Raw genomic sequence first — 12,624 nt, 5'->3', positions numbered from 1 at the left:
ACGTGATATCAAGAAATGGCTGAAGGCTCTGGATAGTGCAAAGGCTATGGGCTCTGACAATATTCCCGCAACAGTACTGAAGACTTGTGCTCCAGGACATGCCATGCCCCTTGCCAAGCTGTTCCACTAGCAACTACCCAGCGATGTGGAAAATTACCCAGGTATGTGCAGTACACAAAAAAGCAGAACAAATCCAAAACTCAGCCAATTACCGCCCCATTAGGCTACTCTCAATCATCAGTAAAGCGATGGAAGGGGTCATCAGCAATGCTATTAAGCGGCACTTGCTTAGCAATAACCTGGTCACTGATGGTCAGTTTGAGTTCCATCAAGGCCACTCAGCTCCTGACCTCATTTCAGCCTTGGTTCAAAAATGGAAAGAACAGCTGAACTCCAGAGGTGACGCGAGAGTGACTTCCCTTGACATCAAGGCAGCATTTGACTGAGTGTGGGATCTAGCAAAATTGGAGTCACTGGGAATCAGGGGAAAACTCTCCACTGGTTGGAGTCATACCTAGCACAAAGGAAGATGCTTGTGGTTTTTGGACATCAATAATCTCAGCTCCAGGACATCACTGCAGGAGTTCCTCAGGGTAGTGTCCTTGGCCTAACCATCTTCAGCTGCTTCATCAATGACCTTCCTTCCATCATAAGGTCAGAAGTGGGGATGTTTGCTGATGATTGCATAATGTTCAGCACCTTTCATGACTCCTCAGGTACTGAAGTAGTCCATGTCCAAATGCAGCAAGATCTGGACAATACCCAGGCTTGGTCTAACAAGTGGTAAGTAACATTCATGCCACACAAGTGCCAGGCAATGACCATCTCCAACAAGGGAGAATCTAACCATCATCCCTTGACATTCAATGGCATTACCATCACTGAATACCCCACTATCAACATCCTGGGGTTACCATTGACCAGAAACTGAACTGGACTGGACTAGCCACATAAATTCTGTGACTTCAAGAATAGGTCAGAGGCTACGAATCCTGTGACGAGTAACTCACCTCCTGAATCCCTAAAGCGTGTCCACCATCTACAAGGCACAAGTCAGGAGCGTGATGGAATATTCTCCACTTGCCTGGATGAGTGCAGCTCCCACAACACTTAAGAAGCTTGACACCATCCAGGACAAAGCAGCCTTCTTGATTGGCGCCACATTCACCAACATTCACTCCCTCCACCACCGAGGCACAGTGGCAGCAGTGTGTACCATCTAGAGGATGCACTGTAGGAACTCACCATGACTCCTCAGACAGCACCTTCCAAACCCACGACCACTACCATCTAGAAGGACAAAGGCGGCAGATGCATGTGAACACCACTACCTAGAAGTTCCCCTCCAAGTCACTCACCATTCTGACTTGGAAATATATCACTATATTGCTGGGTCAAAATCCTGGAGCACCATCCTTATCAGCACCGTGGGTGTACCTACACCACATGGACTGCAGCGGTTCAAGAAGGCAGCTCACCACCAACCTCTGAAGAGCAGTTAGGAATGGGAAATAAATGTTGGCATAGCCAGCGATGGCCACATCCCATGAATTAATAACAAAAGGTTGGAAAGATTTCAACACAGACACCTGGGGAAAGATGATTCAAACTCGCGCTATTCCTTTAATCCCAGCTCACTAACTCAATACTCCAGTGAAGAGGCACCAATATTTCCACGCCAGCGGTAGAGCTGGTTAGGTTACAAAGAGGTTTCATTTCCAGTAGATATCTGAACATTCAGTAGAAGCCCTTCCACAATGGATATCTCCCTTAAGATATCCAGAAAACTCGCTCTAAGTTCACTATTATTTTAACTTTAGAGCAAGACATATGAGTTCACTAAACTCAGTTCCACAGCAGTCTGTTGTCATTTCCAGCTAGAGAAAGTCTTAGACCTTTTCAATCTTCACTCTGTGGTATACTCATACCAATTCAAACTAAAAACTGCTTTTCTTGCCTCTCTCTGTGTCTCTGTGGGTATCTCTCTGATCCCCTGTTGCTAAGCAACAGCACAGATTTTTCTATGTTTTTTGTTTTAACTTCCCTTACAACTAACCCCTTGGTAACCCATCTCTTCACTTTAAGAGTCCTAAAACCTCATTATAAATGCATGTATATAAATAGGCCCCCAGACTTGCTGGCTCCATCTTACAAAAACTCTAAACTGAAACAAACCCAGGTTTCACCTTTCTTAACACACAAATGAAAAAGAATATAAATTAAACTTAAAGCTATATCTTGTTCTAACACCCACAAATACAAAAATAACTTACTTAAAATCATCTCTAGTTCCTAATATCTGTTTCAGCAACCTAGGGTGCACTCCATCTGGTCCAGGTAACTTTTCTACTTTGTGGACTGCCTAAGCTGTGAGTATCTCCTCTTGGTCTATTTCTCTCCTGCCCAATGGAAAAAATTAAACCCCTGTCGGGGGTGATGTGTAGGGGCGGGCGCAAACCCAATCGGTGCCCCAGATCGGGGACGTGCTGCCATTTTACGTGGGCGGGCCTTAACCCTCCCATTGTGACACGCGCCCGGAAGCGCTGTGCACTTTCTGTGCGGGTGGGGGGATCCCCTGAGTGGTTCCCTGTGCTCTTTCGCGCATGCGTGCCAAAGAGCACAGAGATCTCCCTGAGGCACCTCCATGTCTCAGGGAGATCCGTTTGACATGTGTAAGTTTAAATAAAGGAAGGAAAAAACTTTTGAAACATGTCCCCTCTTGTGACACTGTCACAAAGAATGAATGTAAAAATTTTTATTACATTTTAAAACACTTCATGAAACCTCATCCCACCTGTGGATGAGGTTTCATGAAAAATGCGAAGGCCGCCTGGGCTCTTCACCTGCCTGCCAAGCTTAAATTTCAACAGGCAGCTCATTTAATTGAGTTAATGACTATTTAAATGGCCTTAATAGGCCTTTGACAGTTTGACAGGCGCGCAGCTGACTCAGCTGCGCGTCTGCCGAACCGACAATCTAAATGATGCGCGGTGACATCGGGATGCACGCCCAACGTCACTGTGTGTCATTTTACGCGTCGGCGAGTGGGCTCTAGCCCCACTCGCCAACCTTAGAATTCAGCCCAATGTCATTACTGACTGCGCCTTTCCTGCCATATGGGCAGCATCCTCTCCTCTAGTGAAGACAGATGCAAGTCTGACATTTGTATTTATTTGGAACCTTAGCCATGCACTCAACCATTTCTGGTCAGTAATCAGCCTCACCCCACTTTTGACCATCATTTTACTATTTATACTCATAAAAGACTTTAAGGTTCACTTTTATGTTTGGCGCTAGTCTGTTCTCATATTCTTGGAGAGGGTTGATAAGGGTTACAATATGAGATGGTTTAATTTAACTTGGGCTAGAGATCCAAGCGGCTCAATGAATCATGGTTAAAAATAAAGTGGGAAGGACTGTATTAAAAATGAGTTAAATCATCAGAACAGAAATGCACCACAGTAAACATAATAGAACAAGACAGGTGAAAGCTATAATACATTTTGGGGAACCAGATAAGGCAGTAATTACTGAGACATGGCTGCAGAAAAATCAGGATTAGGATAAGCATTGCAGGATATAAGATATTTAGGAATCTTAGAGAGGGGAAAAGGGCAGGTTGAATAGCTATACTTATTAGAGGTAACATTATTAGAGCAGAAAAGAAGTGATCCATCCATCATTAAGACATATGGAAAGAGATTAAATCTAACAAAAGATTAATTATGCTAGTAGAGGTAGATATGTTCTTCTTGAGTTCCCCACTCGAAGGTAGGGCCTTGGTGATTATTTGCCGAACCACAGCAAATTGCCATGATTTTTTTACTATGGATAGGGAATGGAGGCCTTGAGTCTGTTTCAGGCAGATACGGGATCAAACCTGGTGCTGTTGGTCTGACCCACATAGTAGCCTTGTAGCCAACTGAACTAACCGCCCCCAGGAGTAGACTATAGATCACCTCATAGTGGAAGGGAAGTGCAGAAGGAAATACACAATAAGTTAGGGGAATGAGTAAAAATAATGATGGGGATTTCAACTATCACAAAATTAATTGGCCAGAAGTGGTTGGTAAAAGGAATTAGGAAATATAACTTCTACAATGCACACAGAACGTTTTCTAACCCAATATGTAAAAAGTCCAACAAGAAAGGATTCACTACTGGATCTTGTAAAGGGGAGTGAGCCATAGAAGATAAGAGAAGTAGAATAATACAATATACATAATATACATATACATTGCGCATAATATAGTACACTTTAAAAGAATAATTGACAAGGACTTAAGTATGGTAAGGTCCAGAATATTAGATTGAAGAAAAACTGATCTTGAGGGGCCAAGAGTAGAATTTGGGAAAATAAAATGGACAGCAATATTGGCAAACAATGTTGCAGAACAGCACCAAGAATTAAAATTGTGTTCAACAGAGTCCAAGAAAAATATATTCCACTAAAACTCAAAGAAAAACTAAACACTCTAGAGGCACCATGGATGAATAAAGAGTTAAGGAGAAAATTAAATGCAATGAAAGCAAAGGAAACATTACAAGGGAGAATATTAAGAGATTAAGAGAGAAGTCAAATTAGTAATGCAAAGAGGAACTATGAAATTAAATTATCAAGGAAACTAAAACAAAATAGTAAAAAATTTTACAGGCACATAAATGGAAAAGGAAAGTCAGAATGGGAATAGGGCCGCTAAAGGATTGATAAGATATAATTATAGGCAGCGATTGTGAAATGGCAGAAGCATTAAATAATTATTTTTCTTCAATAGTTATCAGGGAAAAAGGAAAGTCAACAAGATATTGGATGATGGGATTAGAGATAATCTAACCACAATTAAAATAGAAGACTAATATTAAATAAATTATTGAAACTCAAAGAGATAAAACCCAAGATCCATTCTGATTGCATCTTTGCATTTTACAGGAATCTAGAGAAGAGATAGCAGACACAATATTATATATATTTAAGCACATATTAGAAAAGGTGTAGTGCCAGAGGACTGGGGCTAGCTAATGTTATACCTATAGTTAAGGTGAGAAATAGAACATATGCAAGGAACTATTGACCAGTCACAAGGTATTAGAATTCCTACTCGAGAAGGAAGTAGAAAAACAACAGGAACCCAAAACAATAATGAATAATCAGCATGGATTTCTCCTTGAATTTTATGAAGAGTTAACAGGGATCATAGACAAGGGTGATCCAGTAGATGTAATTCCTTTAGATTTTCAAAAGGTCTTTGATAAGGTGCCACATAATAGACTAATTAATCAGGTCATAGCATGTAAAATCAGGGGACAGCTAGCTGTTGTAGAGAGCAGTGGGTCAAGGGTAATTATTTAGAGTGGCTGAGGTAGAAGGCGGTATTCCACAAAGATCAGTGCTGGGAACCATTGTTGCTTCCAACTTGTATTAACAATCTAGACTTTGAAATCAAAACTACAGTTTCTAAATTTGTGGACACAGTCACATTGGAGGATATTTGTGAATACTGAGGTGGACTGTAATAAATTAAAGAAAATGTTAGTAAACTTGTGGAATTGCCACATTATTTGGAAATGAAGTTCAAAACAGTTAAATATGAGGTGTTACATTTTGGTAAGAAAATAAGGAGATCACATAGTACTCAGAAAATAAGAATCTAAATTGTGAAGAGGAGAAAAGGGATCTGGGAGTATAATTACGTAACTCACGCTAATAAGGTCATAAAAAAACAAACCTACCAATAGTCTTTATGCCTAGAACAATAGAATTGAAAAGTAGAGAAGTCCAACTTAACTTATATTGAGCCTTGGCTAGAAGTACTGTGTATAATTCTGGCTGCTATATTATAAATTGAATATAGAGATACTGGAAATATCAGAACAGCAGTGTTACACCGACAAGGAAAGGATGAACAGGCTGGTTCTCTTCTCTTGAAAAGAGAAGGCTGAGGGGTAAGCTAATAGGAGCCTTCAAAATTACAAAATGCTTTGGAAAGAGTGGATACAGGGTGAGAAAGTGGGCAGATGACCAAACATTCCAAGGAGGGGGGTTGGTACTTTATACATGATATAAGGCTACAGAGTTCATCATCATTCAGCTTTTTAAATTTAACTGGTGTTGGCTTCGGGAAACCCAGCAGTTACATCCAATTTGATGGAGAATTTGATGGAGGTGAGTGCCCTTACCCCACCTCCTGGATCCAGTATGCCTGCCTGAATCCCATGATCAGGTACCTACCCCTGACCTTTCCCATGAGGCCTCCAATCGCCGCCACTGCAGACCTCTGACAGCATGAGGTTAGTGAACATGTGGAATGACTATATAATTGGGAAATGACTTTCAACACAGGTATATATGAGATATTACAGGTATATATGAGATATTACATTTTGGTAAGTAAAATAAGATCACACACATCCAGTCACCCTAACTGAGGCCTCTGACCCCACCTCTGGCCTCAAAATACAACCCCCCATGGCCCCAGGATCAATAGCCCCTTTGGGATCGCTCCCCCAACTGATCAATACCCCCCCAATTAAACCTTCCCGCTCCCTCTTCAGGAACAAGCCATTCCCACCTCAGGATTGCCCTCACTTCCTCCCATTCCAATCGGCAGGTAAAAATTCAAATCAGAGATAGTCTTTCCACTGTGGGGAAGAGCAAGAGATCATCAATATAAGATAGTTACGAAGAAATCAAATAGGGAATTCTGAAGAAACCTCTTTATCCAGAGAGTGGTGAGAAAGCACAACTTGCTACCACAGGGATTGGTTGAAGTGAATAAGATAACCCTAAATAAATATCTGAGGAAGAAGAGAATAAAGGGCCAAGCTGATAAGAATTAGATGAGAATAGATGGGAGGAGGCTCGTGTGGAGCATGAATACTGGCATGGACTGGTTGCTTGATGACCTGTTTCTGCGCTTCATATCTTACCTAATTTACATAATCTCTTGTAGCAGGAAATTGGTGGGGGAGGGATCTAACAGACAAGGTTTTATTGCACATAAGTAGTGAGAAAATTTACAAAAGGAACATAAGGATTTGACTCTGGGCTTTAAGTAGGCCCTACATTAAAAAAAGATCATTACAATATTGATCCAAGAAGGGACATTTGCCAATGGAAGAAAGACCATAGAGGGCATTCCTTAGCCTGATTTTGACTTTGGGCTTCCACTCTCAAAGTCTTCCTCCTGCTGGAAATGTATGTTGGGAATTACTGAACCTCACCCACTCCTGTTATGGTGGATTTGGGGGAGAGTCATGGGAAGGTCAAAGCAACTTGTAAAAGCCCAACTCCACACACCTCCATCTGTGTGGAAGTTTCATTCCCTGTTTCTATTTTAAACTTATTATGTAAGAAAAAGCATTATATTTGCTAAGAGTTGAAGTAAAAGCCTTAAGTGCATAATATGCTTGTTGGAAACTGAAAAGGGTATGTTGCTGTGTTCTGATGGAAATCTCCATCCAAATTGTTAACCTATCATTCTTTCTGATTGCTGCATATTTCCAGTGTTTTTGGATTTTAGTCCCAGGATCAGCACTGATCTGCAATTAAATTTACACTGAATTTGGTAACATTTTCCACAGCTCCATCCTTTTAATATCAACAACAACCTGCATTTATATAGAGCCTTTATATAAAACCATACATTAAAGAAAATCATAATTTGGAAGCCTGACAAAATTCAAGTCAACGATGAAATATGTTAAATACCTACACTGGATGAGGAGACTTCACCTCAAACACAGCTGTCACTCAACAGAATGCAATCGTCTATCAACAACTCTTGGCTCACCATAAAGTTCAATTCAGTCCAAATCTTGAATATGCTTCCCATACTTGGGGAGATTCTTCGAGTACTTCTCTCATACTCTTAACTCTAATCTCTCTCTCTTCCTTTCCATTGCAAACTTTCTTGATTGTGTTATTATTGATAATACTTTGTTCCTCTTTGGATGGAAGTATAGTACACTTTATTACTCTTCTTTCTTGTTGCATTCTCATTGTTTTAAAACCAAGACAAGTCCTAACATCTCCCAAGACCTGAAAATTCTGAACCATTGACTCTAGACCAGTCTTTCTTTCTTCCTATATTCAATAAATACTTTTAAAAATCAACCACCTAGTCACCACTTTTCTTTTACTTGTTATACTGGCTTCAACCTTGGTGGAGTCCTGTACTATGGGCTTTGGCCCTTAATCAAGGTTTCGCAATAGCTAAACAAAGTGTCACTTGTTGAGTTAGATAGCAATTTTTACTGTGCCTGTGACTTATCCGCATTACAATGAACATAAAAAGCTCTTAGCTTTCAAAGGTACTTCATCAGCCATTGGGTTTACCAGTGTTCTTTCACAAGTACTGTACAAACCATGGTTGCCTTTCACATAAGTAGCACAGCAGTAACAATGCGATACTGGTTATTTTATGGTAACAAATAATACCTTGAACCTTATCATGGTTTCTAAAATCACTGTGGGATGCTCTATGTGGCTTGATGGCCGTTGTGCGTGATTGACAGGTATATATAATACATTGTTCTTTCTCCTCTTGTGTACTTGGCTAGCACTGTGCAGTGGAAATATCCCACGTTATCATAGAATCAATGAATCCTGGCACTTTGGGATTTGCATTTAACTCTTTTGATATGTATTGTATACCCTTTGAAGTATCAATTTGTGAAAGTACTTAAGCTAAAATGCTCGGTCATTTTGGATTACAATTAGAGAAATTAAATATACATTCATTTACAACCATGTGACATGACTATTAAAAAGGTGTGCAGAAACTTTAAGTGTTCTTGTGACTTCTCTGTTCTGTGTTAATACCTGTATTAAAATAGGGGACAGAATGCCTGACGAACATTTGTCTTCTAATATCACCAGTAATAAATTCAAGCCAAATGACGAACTGACTGGTCTTCAAAGAGTAATGCTTTATGTAATGATGTATCCAGGACTGCAATGCTATGTCCTTGTTATTAGACAGTGACAACTGTACATGTAAATGTTAATGCACTGTTAAAGAAAGAACTTGCATTTAAATAGTGCCCTTTGCTACCTCAGGAGATCCCAAGGCACTTCATAGTCAATTAAGAACTTTTTTGAATCATAGTTGTTGCAGTAATATTGGGAAAATTGTGCAATCCAACAGACATGTAACCAACTTATAAAAAATTATGAGCAGACAATCTGAATATGCTAAATGGCCTTATTACATGGATATTATATATCAGATTATTGTTAGCTCATGTCATCGGCTGAATAATACATAACTTCAATTAATTCCATTGTTGTTAATTGCTCACATGTCCCCCTAAAGTTACCTTTAGTTTCAGAAATTCAGTGAGTTAACTAAACTTGACATGTATGTAATATTCTCCACAATTTAAACTGCATTTTAAATAATTCGGCAAAACTCAATTGAAATCTAAAGTAAAAATAAAAGTAAAGATTTTTAATTCTACTTACCAGTATTTGGTGGAGCACAGGACGTCTCTGCCTGCTGAGTTGTGTGAGGATTCAGTGATCTCTGAGCGTCACTGACATCCAGCTGGAGCTAGCAAGGCCTTTTTTGCCTATTTATCAGAGGCTCTTTGCAAATACTCTGGCTCCAGACATTCTGCAGAACAGCACTAGTGGCCTATCTCACTAACTAGCTTCCCACACAGCCCCCTCCTGGGTCAGAGAAAGGGCAGTCCCTAGTGAGAATAAATCAAACAGAACTGGCTCATCATTGCTGTCCATAGGCAGGTCACAGAGATCCCCAAATTAAGTTTATCTACAAATACCCTGTTTTCAAATCTTCATTTTTTTACCAACTCATTTAGGTAAGTACAGGCAGGCAGTGCACCAGAAGAAAACAATTTTTCTATTCATTATACAGTGTCAGTGCCAAACATCAAGTCCTAGCCAAAAATTTGAACAAATCCCAGTTCGGTCAGTTTGAGTAAAAGATGTAATTCTCGGAATGTTTGAGGACGCTTGGGGATGTCACAATCCAGAGTTCACGGTCAAAGCGCAGTGTTTCCACATCTCTGACCATGGTGCTCAGGCCTGGGGTGCCAAGCCTGATTTGAAACTTTAGAAGCTGCTTGTCACAGCACCTTGTTGTTCCACTTACATGAAATGAACTAGTCAAAACTTTGAGTGAAAAAATATCAACACATCTGAGATAGACCAATTCAGGAGTGGAGTACAGAAGTTCACTTACTTCATTGTTAGCCACTTGCTACCCAATTGGAAACAATTTCCAGAATAGTTCCTGCATTTGTAAGGAATTGATTCCGTTCTTCTGTTCTGCCAAGCTGTACAACCCTTCTAAAGCCAGTATGGCTCTCTCTAAAAATATTGGCAGATTAATGTACCTTTTAAGCACCTATGTTCTAATGAAATGATGGATAGCCACCTTGAGGGCCCATATGAAATTTGGCAGTGAAGTTTAATAGTGGAAAATAAAGTACAGTACACCACAATTTTTTTAACTTTTAAGTCACATTAACCCAATTAACATTTTGGTAGTCAGAGGGTAAGAGACATGATGAATTTAAATTTATTGTCCTATGTTCTTGGCAGCTCTCTATTTTATTTCCCTTTGTTTTTTTCTTCCAGGCTCCCATTCCATGATCCTAGATGTCACAAAAACAGACTATGGAATACATTCTGATGCTAAGCTAGTGACATCAGGCACTATACTGTGGGATGCAATGCCCAAGAGCAGCAGTGCTCTCCCTCAGAATTCAAATATATTATCAAATGGGGTTGATTTTACCTGAGAGCAGGATTGGTGTGTGAGCAGCAGTGTTTTGGGCGTGAGAGAGGTAAGGCAGAAAAATCATCTGGTCCTCTGCAGGATAGGAGTTTTAAACTCCTGACCTCACCTGTATGTTTGACATCAATCTTCCACCTGCTGACAGGGGCAACAGCTGCCTGGCTAACAGCCAGGAGAGGGATTTTGTAACCTGATGGAACAAGCCCCAGCATTAGGGTAGGTTCATTGCGGGGGGTGGGGCAATGAGGTGGGGAGGGAGGGCATTGTGGTTGGAGAGACAAAAGGGGGAAGCCTGCTGGAGCTGTAGATGCCTAAGGGTTCCATATTGAGCATTAGAGAAACAGCTCTGTTCATCTGGCCCACATGAAAGTTATTGAAAAATAAGGAAACTTACTTCTCTGGGTCTATTCTGGATCCAGTCCCTCTTCCTGAAAGATTTTGCTTGACAAGATAGATACAAGGGGCCAAATTTTATGTGCCCTTGCTGGGTGTGTTTTCAGCAGAGGGGCATATAAAATAGGCCCCACCACCTTCCCACCCACCCCCGAGCCCACCCTCATAATATGGGAGGTTGGGCAGGTGCCTGCTCACCATATTTAAATACTAAGCCAATTGACCCTGGTAATATGCTGCTCATGCCATAAAACATTTTGTGTGAGCAGTTGGGCAGGAGTGGGCAGCCACATTTTTAAAATAAAATCTCCAAAGTGCAGGAAGGAAGCGGGGGTGGGAGGTTCTATCCTCGGGGGCTGCCTTTTGCAATTTGTCCTACGCACCCGCAGCCTTAAATCTATCTGCCTCCTTCCCTGACCTGTCAAAACCCTCCCTGTTCAAGACCCTGGACTTACCTGGTTTCCAAGGTCTTCATCTTCTTCCTCTTGTAGTCCCCAGCACCCACTAACATGCTGTTGGCACTGCCGGGACTGGTGGAGCTGTCAGCTAATCCGATTGGCTGGCAGCTCCATAGGCCCGGCTTCTTCTTTAGTGAGGGGCAGAAGTCCCACCCAGCCCTTGCTTAGACCGCCTGGAGAGCGAATTCTGCTTCTGGTCAGGGTTGTGGGGTGGGGGTGGTGATGGAGGGACGAGGTTTGGGGAGGTGGGGTGGCGAGTCTTCTGTCCCCCATAATGTTCAGCCCAAGGTGTTATGGAGGTGTTTTGATGTTAAATATTAAACTTTAATTTCACTTACTGAGTTAACATATTTAACTTTTTAAAAAAAGAAATGGCAGTTTTAGCTATTAAAAACAAAGACTGATTTAAGATGGCTACCATAGGTCACCTGAGATTTGAAACTGCAAGTTGGCCAAGGTTCTGGAAGCTTCTAAAAGGTTGATTACAATAAACATGTCTAGAGCATATCCTTGTGGAATGTTGCACCTGCTTTTCTCAGGAATTACCCCATTACAGCAAGGACAAAAATGCCTCAGATATTTTGTCTCTAAGACTACCAGGAACAAAGGATATCTCACAAAACTTATTATGCACAAGGAAACTTCTAAGAACCCTTGTCTGCCTCTATTATATGTCAGTGACTGACCATGGGAGGTGGAAACTCCTTCATTAAGATGAATAGATTATTGATTGCTTTCCATTGCGTATCGATGGCCAGTCATTGCATGACTAAAATTCTTTCATTTTTGCAATTCTTTTACTACAAAACTCTGCTGGCTTTGGAGCAGTTTGGCCAAGGAACATCTGAAGGCAGCAAAAAAGCTGTTTGCCTCTCTTTCTCTACTAAAGTGAACCCTGCCTACTTATATCATATTGTGAAGAGCAGACAGAAATTCTAAAGAAGATTTCAAATTCCAAAGCAGCATTTCCAGGAAACAAAACCAAGGACTAGAGCTTTAAGAACTGCCTC

The 12,624-nt window shown here is 40.9% G+C and overlaps 1 protein-coding gene across 3 annotated transcripts in view; it reads right to left on the bottom strand.

The window, feature by feature from the left end:
* The window catches only part of LOC121282125 (bile acid receptor-like), a 187,439-nt gene extending 177,867 nt beyond the window's left edge, over nucleotides 1-9,572 (bottom strand). For all 3 annotated transcript variants that reach the window (XM_041195611.1, XM_041195613.1, XM_041195614.1), the window contains exon 1: nucleotides 9,464-9,572. The gene's annotated coding sequence lies outside the window, so the exon portion shown is untranslated. The remainder of the gene's footprint in view (nucleotides 1-9,463) is intronic.
* Between the last annotated feature and the right edge of the window lie 3,052 nt (nucleotides 9,573-12,624).

This window comes from Carcharodon carcharias, chromosome 9, assembly GCF_017639515.1.
Source record: "Carcharodon carcharias isolate sCarCar2 chromosome 9, sCarCar2.pri, whole genome shotgun sequence".
Taxonomy (NCBI): Eukaryota; Metazoa; Chordata; class Chondrichthyes; order Lamniformes; family Lamnidae; genus Carcharodon; species Carcharodon carcharias.
Note: the sequence above shows the minus strand (reverse complement) of the source record. Positions and strands in the feature narration are given on the sequence as shown.